Genomic DNA, 22791 nt, shown 5'->3' with positions numbered 1-22791 from the left:
TCCTCTCTCCACCAGTATGGCCTGTGTTTATCCTTGACAGCGGTCCTGGCTTCTGAAGTACTGTACCAGTAGACATGTGTTGCCCATGCAGTGATGAGGAAAATAAGGGTAATAAATGCTGCAGGGTGTTTCCTTTGCATCTGCCCAGTTTTATTTTTACATTATATATTTATACACATGTGCTGTCCTCCCAGTTTAGCTCTAATGCCCTCTAATTCTGGGTACGCAGTTACAAAGAAAGCAAAAATCAATGTAGAGGGAAGAACAAGGACCTTTAAAGCTTTGTACAATATAAGAAATTCCCAAATCTTCAAGTGTTTTGCATGTTAAAATGAATTAGCGCTCCCTGTAAAAGTGCTCCTGCTGATAAGTAGAAAATAAAACTCTGGCTTGAGAACTGTAGCAAAATACAAGAAGACTCAAGCTGTCTGATTGTAGGCTTTAAATATCCAGAGTGATTCATCCTGCTTTTTTGTTGTCCAAACCTGTAGTTAAAAATTACCGTATACTCTAAGTAAATTGAAGAAGGGTTACCGCAGAAATGTGAGAATAAACTTGAATGACAAAACATCAAATTATTTTCAATTCCTCCTTTATAAGACTGCTCTTACAGTCAAAGAATAATTATTAGTGACCCGCAGTGCTATCCAGAAGGAGTTTGTAATTTTCAGTTGAGTCGACACCGAGGATTTAGCAGCTGCCTATGTAAGAAGAGTGGGCGACATAAGCAAATTGTGAGACTTGGCAGAATGTGGCTTGGATGGCTACTTATTAGATGAAGACTGGAGCGCACAAGACAGTCTAAACAGACTGCTGATAAATTAGGACGTACCTACTAAGTAGACTGCAAAGAGAAATGACAGCGTAACAAGTCTAGGCACTTGTATCTCAGTTCTTCTTAACCGGTGATTAGTGAAGAGCTTAGCCTTTTTATATCGTCTTCCTCAACATACGGCTTTTGCTGTCCTTCAGCCTTTGCTTGCTGAAAGCATAGAACAGATGGGAGAAACAATAGCCCTTAGTGTCTGACTGAGGAAAGATAGATAAGAAAATTAGGTCTCTCAAACTTGAAAGTCATACCGCTGCATCATCTGGTATGTAACTATGGCATTCGCCCTGGTGTCAAAAGCCCAAGCGCCTTTGGTCAGCATGGAAAAAAGCTTGGGACGTGCCAGTTTCTGTGCAGCTGACTAGCACTTTCCCTTGCTTGAACTGTCTAGAAGGGGTGAAATTCAGAAGAACCCCTCTCTTCCCTCTCCCAGCCCATCCTGATTACAGGCAGGATGGGAACTCACAAGTATTATGGAGGATGTCCTCTTAGATAGAGAGCTACTCAAACACTGTGACCTCTCCTGATCTCCCAAAAGCTGAGAAGAGGAAAAGAGATGAGAAGAACTGCAGGGTTAGTTGTGTTTTGGTCTATGAAAGAAAGCATAGCCACCAAGGAGGGAGGGGTTTATGTGGGTTTATTTGTATGGTATAAGAGGACAAGAAAAGCTGTGCCTCCAGCTTGTCACTCGTACCTGTGGTGAGCAGAGTGGACCCTTCATGGACTCATTTTTAGCCTCTTGTGTAAAAGTAATTCCCCTGTTGTCACTTCATAACTTAAGAAGAATTGAGCTTGGGCATCAGTTGTGGCTCTTAGGTGGGACAACTAACTACTTTTCAATTCACCGCCCTGTATGCCTCAATGATGATCTCTCAGCCACAGGTTTAAGTGGTTTTGTTGGTCTGGGCGCTGCATGGGGATGTGGCAGCTTCTCTCTGCTTCCCCAAGCAAGAAGGGGAATGTCAAAGAGCCTTTCCATCTTATGTTTGGTGTCTTGTTTTCTTCCTATCTCCTTTCCAAACTAGAGAGTTTGTGTTTTGCAAAACATCATATGAAATCCATATACATAAGTGTCACTGTGCCAGTAAGTGAAAACTATTTTGAGACCTCTGGAGATGGGGCAACTGGAGTGAGGGAACTTCAGAAGACCAGTGCTGTGGTTTATCAGGCAGCATTGCTGCTGTGTTTGCACCACATTCAGCCTGAGCAGATGTCTGGGGAGCTGCTTTGACCTTGCTCCTGGGTGGCTTATAAATAGTGAATGGGAATAAATGATTTCTTCATTTGTCATTGTAAGGGAGACATTAAACAGGTAGTCTGTAGTTTCTGAAAAACCCAGTGGTGGGTGGACAATAAAAGGAAGAACAGTGAGGGGAGAAGAGATTAGGAACTGTGAATGTTACTTGGGTAAGGGTTTTGGTCGAAGCAGCAAAATGTCTGAACCTGGCATAGTTTTCAATGAAAAAAATCTGTTTATGATGACAGGATGACTAGGGAAGAAAAATCCTTAGATTTCTGTTGAGTGATCCATGAGTCAAAAATTGCTGGCACTTGGAGAAGTGCTCTCTCTGCTCAGCTCCTCTGTTCTCCTGTTTTCTTCTCTCTTTAAATGACCATGCTGTAGACAGACAAATTTGAGGAGCCCTCGGTCCAGTTCTTAAGCAGGGCACCTATGAACGTTACATTTCAGCTGTCCTGGTGAACATTAACTCGTCTCTTGCTTTCTGAGTTTGCAGACTCAGCCAAGACACAAAGAATTGAATAACCCTGGAAGAATGAACTCCTTTGTTGCCCACCGAGGCATAGCTGTGGCATTGTTTTCACCACAGGCAGGACAGTGAGTAATAGCGTCGCAGCTGCTTCACTGAGCTCTGTGCTGGAGGATGCCTTGGTCTCCTTGGACTTTTTTTCCAAAATCGTTCACATGTGGAAAAAGATGAAATATGTTTGTAAGAAAGACTTCATTATTTTTTTTTTTTTGTAAATGTAAGAAAACTGAGAATTGTACTGTGGGGGAAAAAAACATGCTCTCAGACTTCACTCTGTAGAAATTTGAAGGTATGTGGCAAGGTGTTGGCACTGACTTTTTTCAAAGTAAATTTTCAAAATGTGGACACAGCTTTCTTCTCATCCTTTATTCTGCATCTGGTATTACGAGTCTGGGCAGAACGTTATCTCCGTTGATCAAGGTGACTGCCCTTGCCTAGGCGGCATTTAGCACTACTCCATCCTCAAAGCCCAGCAAGGAGTAGGCTGCTCATTGCAGTGACTCAAAGCATTTACCTTGCAGCATTCCACTTTTATGTTTGATTTAGGAGCACCAACTACCTTTAAAAATGTTTTTGCATTGCTCTCAACTCAGTCGGCCAAGAACTTTTGTCCAGTAGAGTTTAAGCTACCTTTAAAGTGTAATTTAGACATAATTATCTCCCCAAGATTGTATCTATTGAGAGCAAGACTGTATTCATCAAGGACTCCTTTTGAAATATTTTCTCAAGTGGATTCTTCTCTGGTTTGCCAGACCCAGTTTTATATGATGAAAATGATAAGCCTTCGGTGTCTTTGCACAATAGGCCGCTGATCACTGGTGTGGTCAGCAGTGATCAAAAAAAGAAAACAATTTTATGAATTACTATGAGATGAATAGAAAATAGAACGAAGGCATAACTGCATTGTTGTCTTAGTCTGTGGTGTGTCTTACACCCTGAATGATGGTCAGATTTTAGTCCTCTGTCTAGGAAAGAACTTAGAACTTAAAATATCAGAGAAATGCAGCGAGGATAACAATCTGTCTTCCCAGACTTTAGCAGAGAAGAACCTGGGGGAAAAGGAGATGCATGTTAAACTTGACAAAGTCCTAACAGAGAGGAGAAGGATAAAGAGTGAGGCCACTTGTTTTTTCTTTCTCATGTAAGGACTGAAGGTTACCATCAAGTTAAGAATGTAATAGTTCATCCTATGTGTAGCTTAAGCTGTGAAATGTGTGGCTGCAGGATGTCTTTGGTGCCCAAAGTTTAGAGAAGTTGAAAATGGGACTGGAGACGCTTACAAGGAAAAAAAAAAAAAAAATCTTGCCGTCACACAGAAACAAGTTCTGACTGGGAATTAATATGGGTCTGCCAGTTGCTCAATGATATAGTAAAAGGAATAATTAGTGTAGGTTTCTTCCGTGTTTTTTCTACCCAGACAGATTTGGGACCCTGCTTTTGAAGACAGTTTGCAGGTGTGCACATGTTAGTAGAGCCACCTCATCTATCTAATTTAATATCCATGTTGTGGTTTGGTGGTGTTTGTTTGTTTGTTTTTTAATTTATTTTGTGTGTGTGTGTGAAATACCTTGAGTTCCAGGTGCTAGGAAGGAGCTGTATTTTCTTTTGTGTGTGACATAGGTGATGCTGTGGACTTTGACTTCTGCTGAACTTTGCACAGAAGAGACATGATATGATGAGACACATTGTTTTAGGCATGCTGAGCTCATGAAACAGCTTGTCCCAGCCATAATTTTTAGATACAAAACTGGGGTCTAATACAAGAGAGTACATACTACTTTTATTTCATAGGCAAGGCTTTTTAATTTTTGTCTACAAATAATTCTCTGAAAAGCAACCTTTCAGGTATAAGTTATGTGTGTTTCTTCGTGCTTTTTAAAAAAAAAGATTGTTCTGCCTATCCTTGTCTTACCTTCAAAAAAGCTTAGTATGAAAGGAGACCAACAGAATTGCACCTTTTTTGCTTTTAGTTAAAAGTGAACTGTCTTAACAAGACTTGAAGGCCACAATGTGAATACCAGTGTATTTTTAACGTAAAGCATTTGACATCCATCAGTGTTGTCATATCATGCTATCACCACATTGGATTTGGAAGAGGAATGCTACTAGTAATTTGCAGAGCATCATTTAATCATCTTTGTCAAGTAATGGATTTATTATTGATTTCAGGCTCCTAGTTAGCTTAGAGGATTGTATCTTAATTTGCTTTGCCTTTCTTCTTCCCCAGAGGATGTAGTGCCCATGCTGCAAATTTTGTAAACCAGCTATGTTAAAAGAACGTCAGGATTGAAAATTCAGTTCAAGCACCGAGAGTTTAAGCATGAGTATCATCTGTTTTGTTCACTGACTGTGACATGATTTTGTGAAAGAAATGGTACCTAGCAGTGCCCTTAGGTCAGGAAACATATCTAGGAGAAGTTGGGCTATTCTAATTTTGGAATGTACTCTTTTTTTTTTTTTTTAATGTTTGCCTTTGAATTTTTCCTGTTTTGAATAGCTTTTGCTTGTAATATACGGAATAATGCTCTGTAGTTCTTGACTTACAGAGAAATTAAGTTTGGAGGAAAAGTAATAGTTCCACTACAAGTAAGTGTAATAAATCCTATGTAGATTGTCATCAGGGTTGAATCACTGCAGTTCACAGTTCATGGTGAACAAAGAGTAACTAATAGCAGTGGTGGATTCCTATCCTTTGTCCATGTGCTTTAAGGTGGGATGCTGCTGCTGTTAGATGCTTTTTCTGATTTTTCTGTATATTGCAAACCAGTATCTTTCATCTAGTCCAAGGTGTTAGCTCTGATTTTGTTAATACATGATTTCCTAAAAGATATCTAGCGCAAAGTGAAAGTGTAGAGAGGAGGAAATTCTTGTTCTATTAGTTAATCTGCTTCCAAAAGCATTAGAAATGCAAACCTTGTTTTTTCCATTTTCAGCTGGACTACCTTCAGCATCTAGTTGTGGTTTCTGTTAAAAGTTTTCTCCTCTGTGTGGTTCACTTGTACCTCTTGCTGCTTGGATATTGTAATCAAGTCGCCTTTGCTGACTTTTTTGATAAACAGAAACATGTTCTTCCTGATTTTTCTCAGTTTACTACAGCTGCATTTTAAGGTCTCTTACCAAGTTTGTAATCCAAATAACTTGTGTTGGTATTTCGTAGTGTTAACTTTCGAATCAGAATATCAGGTGACAGTTAAATCATGTCCTGGTTTGGCCAGTGTGGTTCCTCAACTGTTTGCTGAGTAGCTGAGGGGTATTGCTATTCATCAATCATGAATTTGTTTTAGGGTTTTCAGTCACTTGGCCCTCACCACATTTTTCAATTCTTTCCTGGTGTTATCCCCATCCTGTCTTCTGTTCTTCTTGTGGTCTACCAGCATCGTGTGCCCTCCCACCTATGTTCAGCTCCAGTTGCCGCCTTCTCTGCCCTGCTCCTTGGTCCACCTGCAGCTGGAGACCTGGGGGACAGAAGCAACAGGGAGGGAGGCATCTTCGTTACTGGTGTCCACCGGGGTTTCTGAGAGGTGGGGGAAGAAATGGGGAAAAGATCTACTAGATCACAAGGCAATTCAGTTTGTTATCTAGATGAAGTGTGCGGTCAGGCGGGTGCATCAGTGGGAGAAATGGAGTTATGGGCGTGTGGGATGTGGCTAGGGTCTTCTGCAGCCACGTTGCCAGCCTCCAGCAAGGACTGAGTTAGCGCGCGCTCTGTGGTTCATGTAGCCTACGTGCTTCTTGAAGCCTATGCAGATGTGCTGGGTCAGTCTTCTAGTGAGTATTGGAGAAGCCAGTTTGAGAGCCAAAAACTTAAAACAATCTCAACCTGGACCTTAGTTGTATGTCAGTGTGCAGACCATGTAGAAATGGATTTACTGAAACAGGGGAGTCGACAATTAACCATTTACATGATTCTACGGGAGGTTTAATAATACTATGTAGCTGTTACTTATTAAGGAATAACTTGCACTTAATTAAGCTCTGACATGGCACAGAAAGCGGAGCTCAGTCTGGTCACAGCACCGACCCAGGAAATGGCAGTGCTGAAGAACTCAACCGAGTTTTGCCATCTCGGCTTAAAGTTGGCAAAGGCCACTTGCATTTTTTTATCTCTGTTTAAGAGACATTTTACTTTAATTGTGTAGTTTAGATAGGCTGCATCGAATCAGTAACTTTTACAAATAGCAGACTATTTTTCTTCCAGAAGAAAACATAGGTTTATGTGGTCCTTATTACTGAATTGCAAGATCAATACTATGGAGAATTTCACTTAGATTGTATGTTCAGTTTTCAAAGAGAGGATTTAACATTTTGGGTGCTTTTTTTCTTTTTTTTTTTTTTTTCCTGAAAATACTTAACAGTTATGCAACTTGTTTCACAGCATCCTTTTAAACATTCACACCTGAAAGCTTTTTATTACAATGAGAAGACAATTGTTTGCTCAGAAGCATAGTAAAATTTTGCAGTGGTGCAAATCCTGCTCTAAATCCTGTTTTATCAATAAGTCCATTTTCTCAGTAGCGTGCCAGAAGTGATGAGAGAATCAACAGCCATTTGTGCTTAGTTTTCTTCTTCAAAACACAGAGAAATTGTAGTTTCTGTACTAAAGTGGCATCCATTTTGATAGAGAAAACAGCAAGCTTTTAAAATGGCATTTTATTCTCTCTTATAATCTTAGTTTAAATGAAAATTGCATATGAGAGTGCCAAGCTTACACAGATTTGCCTTTGCAACTTCTAGAATATGCTTTCTCAAGAGACTACAGAACATTACAAGTATGTTATGCTGTCTCAATATCTGCCTAAGGGGAGTTTTGCCCTCCAATAAATAAGAGTCTACAGATCATAAATCAGCATTTTATCATCAGCTACCAGGTGACTCTCAAATGTCAGGAAAAGGTGCATGATAACGCCCAGATTTCTGGTGATGGCAGTAGCTGCCATCATGTTGTGTTAAGCAGAACTTTGCAAGAGGCAAATGTCACCTTTCCTAAGTCTTTCAAGTGTATTGTGCCTTTTTAATTGAGGCTCTATAAATCTGAATCTAAAATTTGAATGAAATCTTTGTTGAAACGAATTAGAAATGTTTGGAAGAGGAGGAGAAGCTGGAGAAGTCTTGGCATTACTGGAGGAGATGCCCAACTTGGAATGATGTCTGACGGTGGTGAACGTCTCAGTGAGGAGCATGAAGAGATCAGCTGTTCTGCCGCATAATGGTGATAGAAGGAGTTATTGAGTGCATTTCTTACATTCATTTGTATCAGCCTTTGAAAGTGCCATAAATAAGTCTGTAACACCTTGGTAGTGATTTGTATTGTAGAAAGAATTGTTGTGAAAACAGTTTTAGAAACTGGAACTTCAGGGGCTCTTTATTGCTGAGGCAAGATTTTGTTTTGTCTTTATTTAAAACAAAACAATTCTTTCTTCCTCTCTGCCTCTCTCCCCCTCCGGCCCCCCAGCTTCCTCCTTCTTTCTCTTTTCCATTTCTGCCAGTCACAGCATCATGTCACTAAATCACGGAATGATACAGAGAAAAGTAAGTTAATTGTGCATCACTGGCTATCTGATTAAATCCACTCTTCTGCATTTAGACTCTAGTGGATTTATGAAGATGAAGTAAAGGGGAAGAAATGACATGGCTACGGAGAGAAAAATGAGTATTAACATCTTTACAACAACCATCTGATGAAATGTTATATGTTTAAGCTACCTGGCCGTTTCAATTACTCATGAAACAGCATGGGTTGGATGTGATTCTGCTTGCTGGTGCTTGTTAAATGCTTCCTAAGTGCTTTTAGATGACCCAGTTTTGGGATTGATATAAGGATCCTGTAATTGTTGAATGCAAAAAAGTGTTGAACGCTCTAAAAGGGCTCAGCAAAACTCCTGAATAAGGCTGCGTTCTCCAGGAACTGTGGGACTGGTGTTTTAAAATGCCAGATGTCTATTTACTTGTAAAAGTGAAAAAGTGATAGTATGTTGTTAATGAAGTAAATAAGCGGAGGAGATCAATAGGTGAATATTTAAGAGGCTCTTCAGATGATTATGCTACAAAAAGTGTGCAGGAGGAAGAAATATCAGGCTTTTGACAGCTAAATCAAGCATTGGTAATGCATATAAGCTTGTCATCGAGATTCCTACCCACATGTGAGGAAAGAACCAGGACAAAATTGTTAAGATTTTTTCAGTCTTCAACCTGAGCTTTTTTTCCTAAATCTAACCTTGCTTAAATTTCACAAAATACAGCAAATTATAGAAATAAAAGTAATACTGTAAAGCTTCAGTCTGAATAGAATGTGCTTTGGAAAGCTTGGGTCTTTGACATTGGTGTTAGATCAGATATTACTGCTCTACAAATTCAGTTGCTAGCTCTGAAGGGCTTTATTGCTCTTTCTGCATCCTAAGACTTTAATATATACAGTTTCTGTGGAAGTAGTGAGGAAGGAATTTTCACAAGTGTGAAAATTTGCTCGGAATCTTATTTTTAGTGTGCCAAATCCCAATTACCGTACACACTGCATATTTGGAGTACGTGAACAGTCTCATCCAGCGCATCTTGCTTTATGAATACTTAATAACACTTAAGTGGTTGACTTTTACAGATCCACACCTTTCCTAGGAGTATCTTGCTTTGTAATGCAACTCTCATCAGTTAAAGTGGATAAAAGTTCACTAGTGAAGATCACGAGTGCTAGCTGGCATACTGAAACTATCTAGTCCTTGGACAGAGATGCAATAAAAAAAACTCAGCACTTTCTCTGTAGTCTGTATTTAGCTTACATCCCCCACTTCTGCGGAACGGGTTTTTCTTACGTTACCTCGATCCTCATACCCGTTTAGTGCAACACAGTGCACAATGAGGTCAGCCTTCTGATGTGTGAGGGTTTCGTTTTATGGTCGCACTTGAGCAGGCAACAAATCATGGGTGAACTTTGGTTCCTCCAGGTTCTCATTAGTGTCCGCGGTCCTAGCAACACTGCACCTCGCAGCCGGAGCAGAGGTCGCTGTCGTGTTTCATAATCTGCGGCGACTTCTAGGTGTAGGGTTGTTCAGCTCGTCCTCCTGCGTGGTGAGACAGTGGATGAGGAAGTGGTGAAGGTGAAGAGGTAAAATAGAAGAGGAGTACCACGGGGGTGGCATTCACGCAGCTTGCTGTGATCCAGGACTACTTTGGCTTTCACACCAAACTCCCCAGCAGCCACGCTGCCCACTGAGCAGCTGGGTAGAGGAGCTGCACAGGTGAAGGTAAAATAAAAGATTAGCAGCTGGAGACATGAGTTGCTACCTCTCCTTCCCTGCAGGTAGATCCCTGGGAGAGGTCACTCTTGTTAAGTCCAGAACATAATGTCTAGCATCTATTTTATGCTTTATGGTAGACACTGACTGGTCCTTCCTAGCTAATTAGAACAGCTTTCCTTATCTCTCCAGGTGTCTCCGCAATGCACAAGGTGAATCTTTTAAAACTTCAGCTTCCACCACTTCTCTAATATTTTGATGCCAGTTGTGTTGCTGACACCTTTCCCTGTTCTTCTTGGGTGAAACACATCTGTGCTGGAGGACAGTCTTTGTGGATTGCAGACTTTTCTTTCCTTGGTGGTTTGAAGATTGTTTTCATGGAAGTAATTCCAAATATTTAATTTCTCATTTTGGGGATGGATGTATTTATTACAATTGTTGGGATTCTCATTAGTGAAAATTAACACAAGCTGTGACATAGCTTGGCTTGACTTTTCCACCACAGGCCACAGTTACATGAACTGAAATAACTCGTTACTGAAATCATCTGTCGTTAAGAGAAGCGTTCTGTCAAGTGGCTTTGTAGAGAACAGAGCATGATTACAGCCTGGGGAGTGCTGTAACGCAGAGCAGTTACTCCACTGGAGCAGGACGTCTGGTGAGCCGTCGGCTGAGCCTGCATCTCCAACGCGATGGCCGTGATTGCCTATCTCCAGTACGCGCTGTAAGACAGGGTGATGCTGCAGGCGGAAGGAGGTAACAGTGTTACCTGGAAGGGAGCTAATGTAAGAGCGCATTCTTTTAATGCCCTGCATTTCTGATACTTATTCTTAGAAAATATGTTAAAAATCGGAAAAGGTTTAAAAAAGGTCTGGTATGACGCAAGGTCTATAGAGCCTGCCTTGCCTGACCTTCTATACTCGCTGTTGGTGGCTTATTTCCAAGAAGGTTCAGAGATGACTTAATTACCACCAGCATGCAAGTGCCTGCATGAGTTAAGAATTTCTGGTGGAGAGCTATTAAATTTAGCAGCAGAATGAATGATAAGGTCAGTTGGAGCAAAAAGAAAAGTAAGTTGACGGCCATAAATGCCTTTCCCAAGGCGGGGATATTTGCAGTCAGGACGACTGAGCAAAGGTGACTGATTATAACCTCTCTGTCTATGTACTGCTGAAGAAGGTGGCTTGCCCCTGGTGCTGGGTCAGAGGTAGACGCCTCATGAGGAGGATCTATGCACAATGGTAAAAAGGACTCCCAGGCTGTAGGGAGGCAAATGTAGGTTTACTAAACATAGAGGAAGTTTTCCATAGCCTGTTGGCCTTACTGCCCTTGACATGTTCCATGTTTAGCTTATTTTCTCTCCTCCCCACCCCCACCCTTTTTTTTTTTTTTTTTTTAAATGAAACCTATGGTGTTGTCTGTGGGAGATCCTGTCTGTATTTTGATTCTTGTTTACTCCAGTTACTTCTTGGCATCTCAGTCACTAGCTGTTTACATGCTTTTACCAGGAGCTGTAGTTCTGCCACTTGTTCAGCTCCTGGCACAGGCAATTAACTGGTAGGCTTGGAAAGAAACGTGCTTCTGTGCTCTTCTTTAAGACTTGAGAATAAACGTGTGAAAACTGGTTGTTTCTTACGGCTTTTATATATGATGGAATGATGGGAAAGCAGGCGTAATGATACTATTTATTGATTTTTCATTTAATCAATCCTGAAGGTAATTTTTCTGTAGCATTGCATATTATTTGTAGGTGAGTCTAGTCACAAAAAGATGGCTAATGTTGTAATATGGCTACGAGAAGTTACTATGAACCCTTAAACCTAGTGACGTCGCGTATCCGTGAGTTCAGCTATTCGGATTTTGTTGTAAAGCTCTTAGATATGATACAGTAGAATCCTCTTAAACACAAATTCCGTGTAGCAAGTGACAGAACATAATGAAAGCATAAACTGTTACACAAATAAAACTGTCAGATGCATAATGCTGCAGCTATAAACAGCTGTGGATTTCAGCATGTTCCATGGAGCTGAGCGAGCTGGGTTAGGATGCACATTTTTGGGGTCAGTTTTGACTGTCACAGAAGAGCTTGAAACGGTATTGATAAAACTTCCTTGCTTGCAAAGGAAGCCTTTTTTCACAATATCTTAAAATATCTGCACTTCTGACAAATTAGTAGTTATCTTTATATAATGAATTGCAATTGAAAGACACTGTATGGCTGTTAGGTGATGCAAATATTAGGAGATGCAATGTGTCTTTGATACAGTGCAAGAGGATTTTTCAACCTGTGTGGAACAGCACTACTAAAGAATGCTTGAATTAAGGATGAGATTTTTTTGTTTATGCTTTAGGTATTTTAAAATGTGTAAGGAAGTATGTCAGCATTGTCAGAAGTCATTCCAAGAGGCTTTTCCGTCTCCAAGAGCAGTCTGCGTTGTCGCTGTTGGACGCTGTGACCAGCTGGGCTGTTGAAGGAGCGTGCCCATCCTAGGTCTGCCCTAGGCTGCGTAGCAGGGTAGGGAGGAGTAAAGGAGGTCCTGAGCTCCCTGTGGTCGGTCCTTGGAAGAAGGCAGTGGTGTTTTACCAAAGCCCTCCCATAGCTGCACATCTGGGTATCCAGGGAAGAGTTTTTGCTAAGATCCCACCACTGGCATAGCTAAGGGATGTTTTCCTGCTGTGCTGATGTTTTCCTGCCGTGTGTTTGTTACAAACGTTTTGGAAGGGATCTTACCATCATTAACCTTGCTCTGCATGGGATGGATGATGGAGGCTTTAGCAAGAAAAGACAGACAGCCTGCCCTTTGTTAAACAAACCAACCCCACACCATCCCATTAGGCGGTGCTGGCGCCAGCTCTGAGATGGGTGTTCGGGAGCCGTTGGAGGGGAGGACGGCAGCACTGGTGGGTACCTTGCAGGAGCAGCCACCTCCGCTTCGCGGCGGCGCAGGGCTGCGCGTGGTGCTTGCCATGGTGTGAATGGATGTGTCGACAAAACTCGAGCGCTCTCCTCTTTGCGTTGCCAGTCTCAGCTCAAACTTCTCTGTGGTGCAGCTGTATAAATATCTGAGTCCTGCCTACGTGGCCAGGAACTGCAGATACTCCTCGTGTCTGCAGCCAGATACAAAGCAGACGCCTGCCAGCGCTGCTGCAGCGTGGTGATCCCCTCTTGGCTCAGCCCAGGCTGTAAAACAAAGCTACTAAGACACGGGTAGGTTTCAGAGACACCTAAAATTTCCAGGTGGGATGCTCAGTATGTTATAGTCGGATATTTCACCTTTGGATGCTGTAAGTGAAACAATGATTTTCCTGCACTGTGGTGCTTGTGGCCCACAGGTACGTTGTTTTAAGGGGGTGACTGTGGCTTACTTCAGTGGAGCTAAACCAGATTAAACCATTTTTAAGTAGCCTATGTTATTTTAACACAGGGATTTATTTTTTTTTCTCCCCAGGAGAATTGTTGCTATGTAAAAGTAAAGTAATTTGGATGACTTCTGAAAACATGTGGCTCATGTTTTGCATAACGCTGAGTTTTCAGGTGACCTGCATTGTGACCCAGTATCCTGTTTCTCTGGCAGATTTGTAAGTGATTGTAATACAAAATTGCAATGCAGGGCACGCTCTTTGCTGCTGGAAGGATGCTTACTGCCACCAGGACAGGACAGATGCCCCTTGCCCCTGTTGCATCGTTGGCAGCAGGCAGCGTGCTGAGAGCTCGCCGGTGGGAGGCTGAACTGCTCAGCTGCCATCAAAGAAGCCGAGGCAAGGAGAGGAGAAAGGGAGGAAAAGCGGTGGTGGAAAAGCCCGGTTGTTGGCTTTGGTTCTGCTTAGTCACTGGTTCACTGTGGACTCAAGATCCTAAAGAGGAACTTTCTACAAATCTCCCAGAACACCATCAAGGGTGGGGAATGAGGGCTGGTACTGCAGTGGTAGTCCTCTCGGAGGAAGAACTTTTAGGAAACACGGATATTCCCATTTTGTGTAATTTATGGAGGCGGCTTATACTGACCTGCTCCTGCTTAGCAGAGGGGCAAGGATCTCTGCTGAAACCTCCGGCAGTGGAGTCATTCTTGAGCCATGTCAGCTGCAATTACGAAAATCAATCACTAGGACTTCATTAAACCAAACACTGTATTTTAAAGTTTATAAAAGTTACTATTAGCAGTCATGAAGAAAAATCTGTTTGTTTTCGTAGAGTATATTAAGTGTAACATTGATTTTGACTTGAAAGTGTCCAAAACCAGAATTTAAGGCAAATAAAATGGGCATGAAGGGACGTGGTTTGCTTGCATTCATAAAGATTGTACTTCAGGGATTTATATGAAATAGAAAACCTTCTGCAAGTTGCATGAAATGTAATAAATTGTGCCTGAAAACGCCCCCAGTTTGACTATAAAGGCCTTATCTCACCCATGTAAAATATTTATGCGTAAATGCATATTTTATATTTTTCCTTTACCATCCTTGGGTTGCTTTATACTTTCATAAATGGCATCTCTGGTGTTTACTTGTAGTGGAGGCAGCAAAAAAACCTCATACGTTTTATTTGATGTTATTACTTTGACTTTTCTTTTGGTTTATTTTGGGTATAAGGAGGAGCAAAAAGGCTGATTAGAGAGTGCGGAGTGATAAAAGCAAAAGTTGGAGAGCTGGAAGTTTTTCTTGAAGATCTTTGTTTAATTGGGACTTATCCCTCAGACACATGAATCCATAGTTTTTCATGTTATTGTACATGTCAATGTTCTTTGTCTGCCACTTCTATCCCACTTTGAATTGTATCTAGTGTTAGTCTAAGAGGATATGACTTACTGTATCTAATTTTTGAGGCATTTGTCACCGATGCTGTGGTTAAAAGACCTAAAAAGTTTTTTAGTTTTATAGATGGCGAAAATATTGTCTGGACATATTAAGGTGATGCTGTCTTGGCATTTGGTAGTGATGTGGTTGCTGTAGGAATATTTGTGTTGTGTTTTAATGTTTGTGTTTCTAAAAACGTTCAATATTTTGAGTGTTTTCAGTAAAATCTTCAAGAGTGATTCAAGTTTGGGAGACACTTCAGTGAGTGATTTAGAGCTCAAACTGTTTATTGAAGAGAGGGTGAAAAGGTGACATTGCTGATGCTTAGAAATACTTAAATAAGAGAAAGATAGCAATTTAGAAAAAAAGGAAAGAAGAAAGCTACGGGAAAAGCCAAAATTGATAGTTGAAGCAAGACAATTTGCAGAGAGAACATAGAAAACATGTTTACAGGAGGTAATTAGCTGTTGATGCGATTTTTTAAGGGACTTGGTAGATCAAAGATGCGGTGGTTTTAGCAGTTTTTCACCTTAAAAATTGTAGTTACCAATTCTATCACAGCATGCTTTGGACTTCCTGAAGTTGAAAGGTTTATAAAAGGGATCCTCCCAGGTTTCCCCTGTGTCCATCCAGTGGTGCTTCTGGTTCAGCCCATCACTGTCCCACCTTATTGCTTTGGTCTGTTCGTTTTCCGTGGTACAGCCAAGGCAAGGTGAAGGCTGTAGATGCTGGTGCTGGGGGAGGTCTTGCTCTTGCCACCAGCCCCTGCTTCTCTTGTGCTGGTACCAGGGTGCGCTTGGTGTGGTGGTGGGGAATCCCTTCCAGTCCAGAATTAGCAGGTCTGCCAGGTTAGGGCTGGCAACAAAAATGAGAGGACCTTTTAGCTCTTTGCACCAGCTAAACAGGGGTGCTGTTGGCACTGGAATAAAAGAGGGGACCAATGCAATCAGAAGTGAGAAATGGGACGGTGCTCTTTGGTGGCAGTGATGTGTTGGGTTGGTTCAGCTGTTGTGTGAGCTGCGCCCTTATTTCCGGAGCCCCGGAGCCGCCTGCCAAAGCGGAGGCAGGGAGGTTGCCGGCCAAAGGAGCAACCCAGGCAGTCGTGCCTCCCAGGAGGTAGATTAATCCTGGGTTTTCAGCAGATTCTGTGAAACAGATAAATTTAAGACAGTTGTAATGGACTTTGCTTTCCAGATATCCTGGTGAAATGTTTGTGGAGTTAGTCATCTCCGGGGTGGGAGAGGGTGGGCAACTTCTACGACTCCTGCACGGCATGCGATGTGGGAGGTGCGGGATTACACTCCTGTGGTATCTTATTTTAACTGTTTTTTTCAGGCAAGGCATTGCTGAAGAGGAGAGAGTTAGTTTGGTGGGTTGTTTTTTCCTGCTAAAAGACATGGTCTGTGTTTTATCACCTCTTTCTTGAAGAAACTATGAATTTTGTAACCCTAAATCCGCAGACTTTTGGGATCTTTCTTGATCAGTTGTCCTTTTGGGATGAAGGACTAATTCTTCAAGATGTTGCAAGAAGAAAGCTTCTTAAGCACAAAGAAACTTGCAACGTGGCTATTTAAATTAAATGTAAAGGAATTGTGGTGTTCTAGTCAAGCTACTGTTCCACTGGATGCTGGGGCTGACTGATCCTACAGTGTAAGGAGCTGAGCAGGGGTGGAGGGAGCTGTTGCTGTAGGTCTCACTGTGCTCCCTGGGCTTGCTGAGCTAGTGAGGCTCTGCCCTGTAAACTCGGTGCTTTCACTTTTTTTGGAAGTGGGCCTCATATATATTAAATAAAATATTTAATTTCGTTGTATTAGTGTTAATCTCTCAAAATAAATACTTGAATAGCAGCCTGGGACTGGCTGTTGAGCCATGATAGCAGTGGCCGGTGGAGAAGGGTAATTCTTACTTAGCTGAAATAAATCGGAGCATTGCAGGAGGTCGCTAAGCTAGTTAATTTTGATCTCAAAGTAAAATCTTTTAGACTTCCACTAACTGAGAATTATCTAATACTTCAAATTCTAAAGCATAGGTTTCTGGCTTTTTCCAGGAAGGGAAAAAACCCCAACCTTACTTGACTTACCACAAGAGGAAAAACTTGTGCCCAACCAGTCTGGATGGTCTGTTGGCTCTGAATGAATCCAAATTCTTATTGACATTCAGACTGCAAAATATAACAGATATCTAGAAAGTACTTCATTTTCATATGCTATTGCTAACGTAGCTGTTCGAATGCTGATTTACTCACCGTATGAGATGAGAATACAGATTTACTCTATATGATTCACGCCCTGTGTTAGAGGTGGCTTTTTGTATCTGTGTAAGTACTGTTTAGGAGAATGGACTTCTGATTGTAAAACTACTTTGGGCCTGGGAATGTTTTTGTAAAAGCCTAATTTTTATTTTTGCTATTTCCTAGGGTTCTGAAGCCCCACACATACTGTTGTGATATCTGTGGTATTATGGTAATGGAATTATTCTAAATTCATTTTAGCTGTTTGTAAAGCAGTTTTGTGAGTACTCGTAGAAGAGGATTGTGCTGACTTAACTAAATCGGCCTCTGAATTGGTGTGATTTATGTGAGCCATAGGTTGATGGACATGCTGGTAAGAGGTGTGTGTGTGGGGGGGAACTGGATGAGAAGTGGGCGCGTGGGAGCAGCGGGCTCATTCTGGATCCATGGCTGGGGCGGTGGCATTGCTCCTCCGAAACAGCTGGGTGGTGGCCGGTGACCCTGGTGCTGCCAGGCACTCCAGCCAGCTGGTGTGATGCATCTTCTGGAGCTCGGGATGTACTGATGCTCCGGGTACAGCCGGTGGTCCTGTGAAGCTGATGCATGTGGAATAGTTCCTGCAAGAGACAAAAATGTCTGAATTGTGTATTTCTGCATTTCATTGGAAAACACAAGTCGCTAGAGTTTGAGTTCGCAGCTGGGGTGTCCATCGGTCCACGACTTCTGCGGATGTGGGTAATGGCGTAATGTGTACCTGCAACCTTTTACTGCGAGAAAATCACTTTCTCGATGAGGCTGCAGTGCCTGACCGCCTGTGAGTGCAGGGGGCTTTCAGCTGCACGGGAGTAATTTTGTGTTGTGAAAAGCTGATAGAAGAGAAGAGGTTAATGAAGCTTCTCAGCTCTCTTCAAAACAAAAGCTCTCTTCTCAGCCCTGGGTTTAGTTTTTAATTAGTTTGGATTACGGTTTGATTTAAAGCGGGTGAAGGGATGATGAGTTCATGTGATCTGGAGGTTTGAACCTTATGCTGCTATTTGTACTTTTTTGGTTAATAATGTATCCTTTGCTAGAAGGGTGACTGGGGGGTTAACGTGATTCCTTCCTGTACAACACTTTTTTTTTTTTTCTTAAAAAACAGACCTTTTTTGCAAACTTCATAGCAGATTAGAGTTGCCAGAGAGCAGTGCAGAATAAAGAAAAGACTGGTTTATTGTGAAATCCACTTCTGTTTAGGAAAAAATAAATTCTGTGCAAGACCTAATTTAGTGTTTTTTACATTTTTTCTTTCTTCCTCTAAGCTATAGAGGCAGCATAATTTTATATACTTCATATTGAAAATTCATTCAAATGCAGTCTGGATTTATTTATTTTTACTATCTCATCAGCAGAATATACTTTTTTTTACATGAATGTATTTTATAGATATATAAAAAAGCAAGTTAAAAATAACGTTCCTGAGGAATTGTTTTATTTGTTAGCACAATATATATGCTTTTAATGCAATTTAGATTGTATCTCGCGAAAATTGAGCTTGAAATTCTGCAGCTGGTGCTTGTTCTTGTAAATAATGCACACTTTAAGTCAACGCTTTGCATCATTATCTTGAGCAATGGTTTAGCCTTGATATATTTCAAAACACGTGTATTAGATAATGTACTGTGTATGTATATGGTTATTTATGGATATAAACTTTCTGATTAGATATTAATGTTAAAATAATACCAGAATGTTTGTTGAAGATGTCTTCCTTGTTCTGCCCTTTAATCAAGACATGGTGTTAATACTGCATATACGAAATGATATGCAGGTACTAGAATTTGTCAACTTTTAGTGAATCGGATAAACACTTTGTTTATGACTTGAAGCTCTTTTCCTTCAAACTGGTGTATTAAATAATATGTAAGATAAATTTAAGAGGATATGTTTTCTAGCAAGCAGTTTATCATAGTTTGATTGTTGAGAAGACCACGGGGTTTTTTGATATTTAAAGGAAGCCGGTCCTGAAAATGTCTTAGCAGAGCAAATTACCTGATTGAAGAAAATGCGTTTGATACTTCTTACTGCAGAAGCGGAGCTGTTCGTGCAGCTATTTAGAAAGACTGAGCTAGCAATGGTGTCTGGAGAGCATGTCCTTTGTCTAAATGAAAAACCCACCCTGAGAAAGGAATTTTGTTGGGATATTTTGCGAGAGAGCTTAGACATCTGTTCTGCTATCTTTACTGTTACACCTTCAGCTGAGTGTTTCCTTCTCTGTCCTTCTGTGATACACACGGATGATGATTTGTGCCCTATATTGCAAAAGAACTTCCCACAGATGTAAGAAAGGGGTAGGAAAAAACCTCTTGCCATCTTCTTTTGCTAGCCATTATCTGTCTCAGTTGCATGGATCTTATGTGTAAATGCAAATTTAGTTGTTATTGTTTCTTGAATTATGCTTGGTTGTTAGTCATTGCTGAGTTTTGTAATGGTGACATTTCGATAAAGTCTCAGCGTGCGGATGTGTTCATCTACTTCCATATGAAAAAACTTGTATTCTTTTAAGTACATTCGAAGGACCTTTCTTAATTCAAAATACCCTGTGTAAAAGGTTGCTGTGAAGCTCGCTATTTTGTTTTCTTAATGTAATTCCACTCTCAGCCTTAATTTCATTTCTTCCTATAGTTAAAACAACTGGATTGCTGACTGATTACACCGGTAGTGCCCTGGCACTGTAAGTCTCCTACACTAAAATTAAGATGAGAGTTTGTAGTGTTTATCAAGAGCGTATTCTGTTGTCCTGGTAGGATGTTGCATTTCTACTGCTGAAAATCCTCAAGGGCTGAGATTTACTCTGCAACTTGCTCTGGCAGCTGCTATGCGAGAAATTCCCCCTTTGTGGCGGTATTTTGGATGTTGTCCATCAGCAGTTTCCAGATAACTGCTTGGGGAAGGCAAATACCTGAATGGCTAACTTACGGTCACCCACGAATACTGGAGCTTGCCGATTTGGAGGTAAAAGTCTTTGCTAGTGTATGCAATGTAATTGGAACCTTGCTTACAATTTCAGATACTGGTTGCTTACATACGTTGGCTAAGCCTGCAGCATGCCTTCACTGATCTGACTTTCATAACCCCTTGTCCATGGTGAAGCTGTGCAGATACGCCATCCCTCGAGGGATGGTGAGGTGTAATAGGACAGGGGTTGACATACAAGCTGATTGACCCATGCTTTCCTCTTCTGCAGTTGCACTGTCACGTACAGGGTAGAGCAAAAACATTTTTAACTTTCCGAACCAGGACTTGCCTTAATGATGTAGCACATACTTTAAAGCTTTTTAGCCAGGGAGCACGCAGGTGTTTCAAGCACCACTGGTGTTACTTTGCATGCCCAAACTATTCTCTGTAGGTGAAACGAAGTAAATGCAGCTCGTGGCGTTGGTCTTCTGAGGTTGTCCAACCAGTACTCTGTTGCTCTATGTAGTATTCTAGGTTGTATCTACAAAGAATTTGACGTGAAAGGGAGCTAAATTTAGTTACAGACTTGCCAGGTGCTGAAACAAAAGTGATGATCTGAGGGAAGTGTATTGTTAATCTGGTATTTGGGGATTAATTATTCTTTTGAGTTCTGTATGTTCTAGCTGTTTGCTAGGTATACTGTGAGCTGAGCAAAGTGGGTCCAATCTGTTCACATCAAATATTTGTCTGCACTCTTCCCGTACCTTTATTTTGCATGTATGTAGGTGTTGACTGATAGTAAGGAAAACAATGGGTAAACAGTTCAGTCAAAAAAGTTTATTTATAAGATTTTAATATGCATCTAAGAAGGAACCTCTGGCATGGGATGGAATAATGAAGTTTACACAGGCACAGTTTCAATTGCAATTTTGGCTGGATGCTTACTGATGGTAGAAAGAGTCGCTTCTGGTGAAGCGCTGGTGCTGCTGCTGCAGGACGTGAGATGGGCTGCTGTTTTCCACACTACGAAATAATCTGCTTCCTTGCTAGAAATCTGTTTTCACATTTTCCCTTTTTCTTTCCTGGAGCTTTGCGCGTGAGGAAACTGGGGGAATTATCGTCAGCTGATTGTGTCTCCAGCTTACCTCCGCGTTGCCTGGTGAATCCTGCTATCCTATTGTCACCTGTATAGTTATGAAGATGTATGAGACCCCAGCCTCCGTGTAATACAGCTCTGGGCAGTGGTGGATTTTCGCTCGAGTTGCTTTGCACACCAACGCCAACATGTCAGATGCAGTTTACACTGTTTGAATGAACATCAGCCCTCTAGCAGGAACTTTTAAAAACATTACTCAGTAAAATTCAGTGCAGAGTTGAGATAGCGAAGATAATCCTCCATTTGCTTGTAGAACAGGTGTACATTATATAAAACAGGATGGCACTGGGGATGGTTTTTGAGGCTTATGGTTGGGAGGGAAAGAAATTTGCATCGTAGAGCGTGTGCCGGATTTCATCGTCTTGGGTTAGATTTGAGCTGGAATTCCCGTGCGCTTTGTGGGGAGGGATCTGCTCTGGTCTCTGAGACTGTGCTGCCAGTTTTACATCTCAAATACTGATTCCTTGTCCTCACGCACCTTTTGACTTCTGTAAGCTTTGAAGAAACACATTTTGTAGAAGTGTAATTTCTCTTCAGTTCTCCTCGAGCTGACCCAGCCCCCTGGTTAATTCGCTGCCTGCTGTAGCGTTAAGCCTCATAAAACTTAGTATGCTGAGCTCTAAACCTGCATTTGCCATCAGCCCTAAAAGTCAAATCAATAATTTGAAGATCTGTAGTTCGTTATCCAGAAGGAAACGCCGTGCTGGTGTGACAGGCCTCATGGGCTGGAGAGAGGGGCCCAGCTGGGCAGCCCCGTCTTCTCCTGGCATTTGTGTGGGCTCATGTCACAGCTCCAGGAGAGGGGGGCTGTGCTGTAGCCTTTCCCTGTGGGGAAGAGGGTGGCAGGAGGAAGAGTGCTCTCTGAAAGAGAGCTCTGTCCCGATCCCTAACGGGGAGATAACAAAACGTACGAATCTCAACGATGCATCCTTCTCCTGCAGAGTCAACTCTGCCCTTGCGTCCATCAGCCTTGCTGGGTACTGCTTCTCTGCCCAATGTCATGACCCGATCCTCTGTAAGGTGTTTTCTCTGTAATTACAGGGAACGATGTGTTTTTCCTAGTGCAAGTGTTTGGCCAACCCTTTTGATACCATTCGTTTGGCTTTGGCTGAGAGCATCTGGGTGGGGAGAGAAGGGGGGTTAAGGCTGTGTTTAGGGCAACCTGGAGCTGCGCAAGGCTTGCGCAGGAAATTCGTTAGGGATTTAATTACACAGAGATACTAGGCAATGAAAAACTTGCCAGTGCTGTGGAGGGAGAGCTGCGCCCTTGCACAGGGTTCTGATGGCTGCGGTTTTCAGGCACAACCAAACTCTTTCTCTTTTTCCATACAAGAGCAGTTTCTTGCATCGGTCCGTACGTGCGGATGTGTGCACAGCAGAGCCTGCCTGTGAAGGGTAGTACATGGAGGGGTCTGAGCTTAATGGGTGGGATGGATTTATGGATAATTTTGGTTACACTGTCTGGTTTCTGAGTTCAGACCTCTTGCCGTTAAAAAGAGACTCTGGTCCATTTAGCCTGAAACACGTGTACTGTGTGGCCAAACAGTAGGACAGCAGGTGACAATGCATCATCAGCTCATAGACCATCAATCAAAAAAGATAATGCTTACATCATTAGATGTGAGATCATTGCAGAACAAAATTGATAGAGGAAATTAATTATGCAGCTTTTATATTAATCCAGATATCTCTGGGTGTGATGATGAGTCTACTAAGACACAAAATTTTTAACATATGATGTCTTACCTCCCTGGAGAAAAAAGTCTTTTAGAGTGTTTTTAAATTCTGTTGCCTTGACCACTGAGGTCTGATAGCATGCTGGGCTGTCCATGAAGCTGCATTTTGGGAGG

The sequence above is a fragment of the Charadrius vociferus genome, unplaced genomic scaffold (genome assembly GCF_000708025.1).
Source record: "Charadrius vociferus isolate BGI_N301 unplaced genomic scaffold, ASM70802v2 scaffold163, whole genome shotgun sequence".
In the NCBI taxonomy this organism is placed as follows: domain Eukaryota; kingdom Metazoa; phylum Chordata; class Aves; order Charadriiformes; family Charadriidae; genus Charadrius; species Charadrius vociferus.
This window is presented reverse-complemented; position numbering follows the sequence as displayed.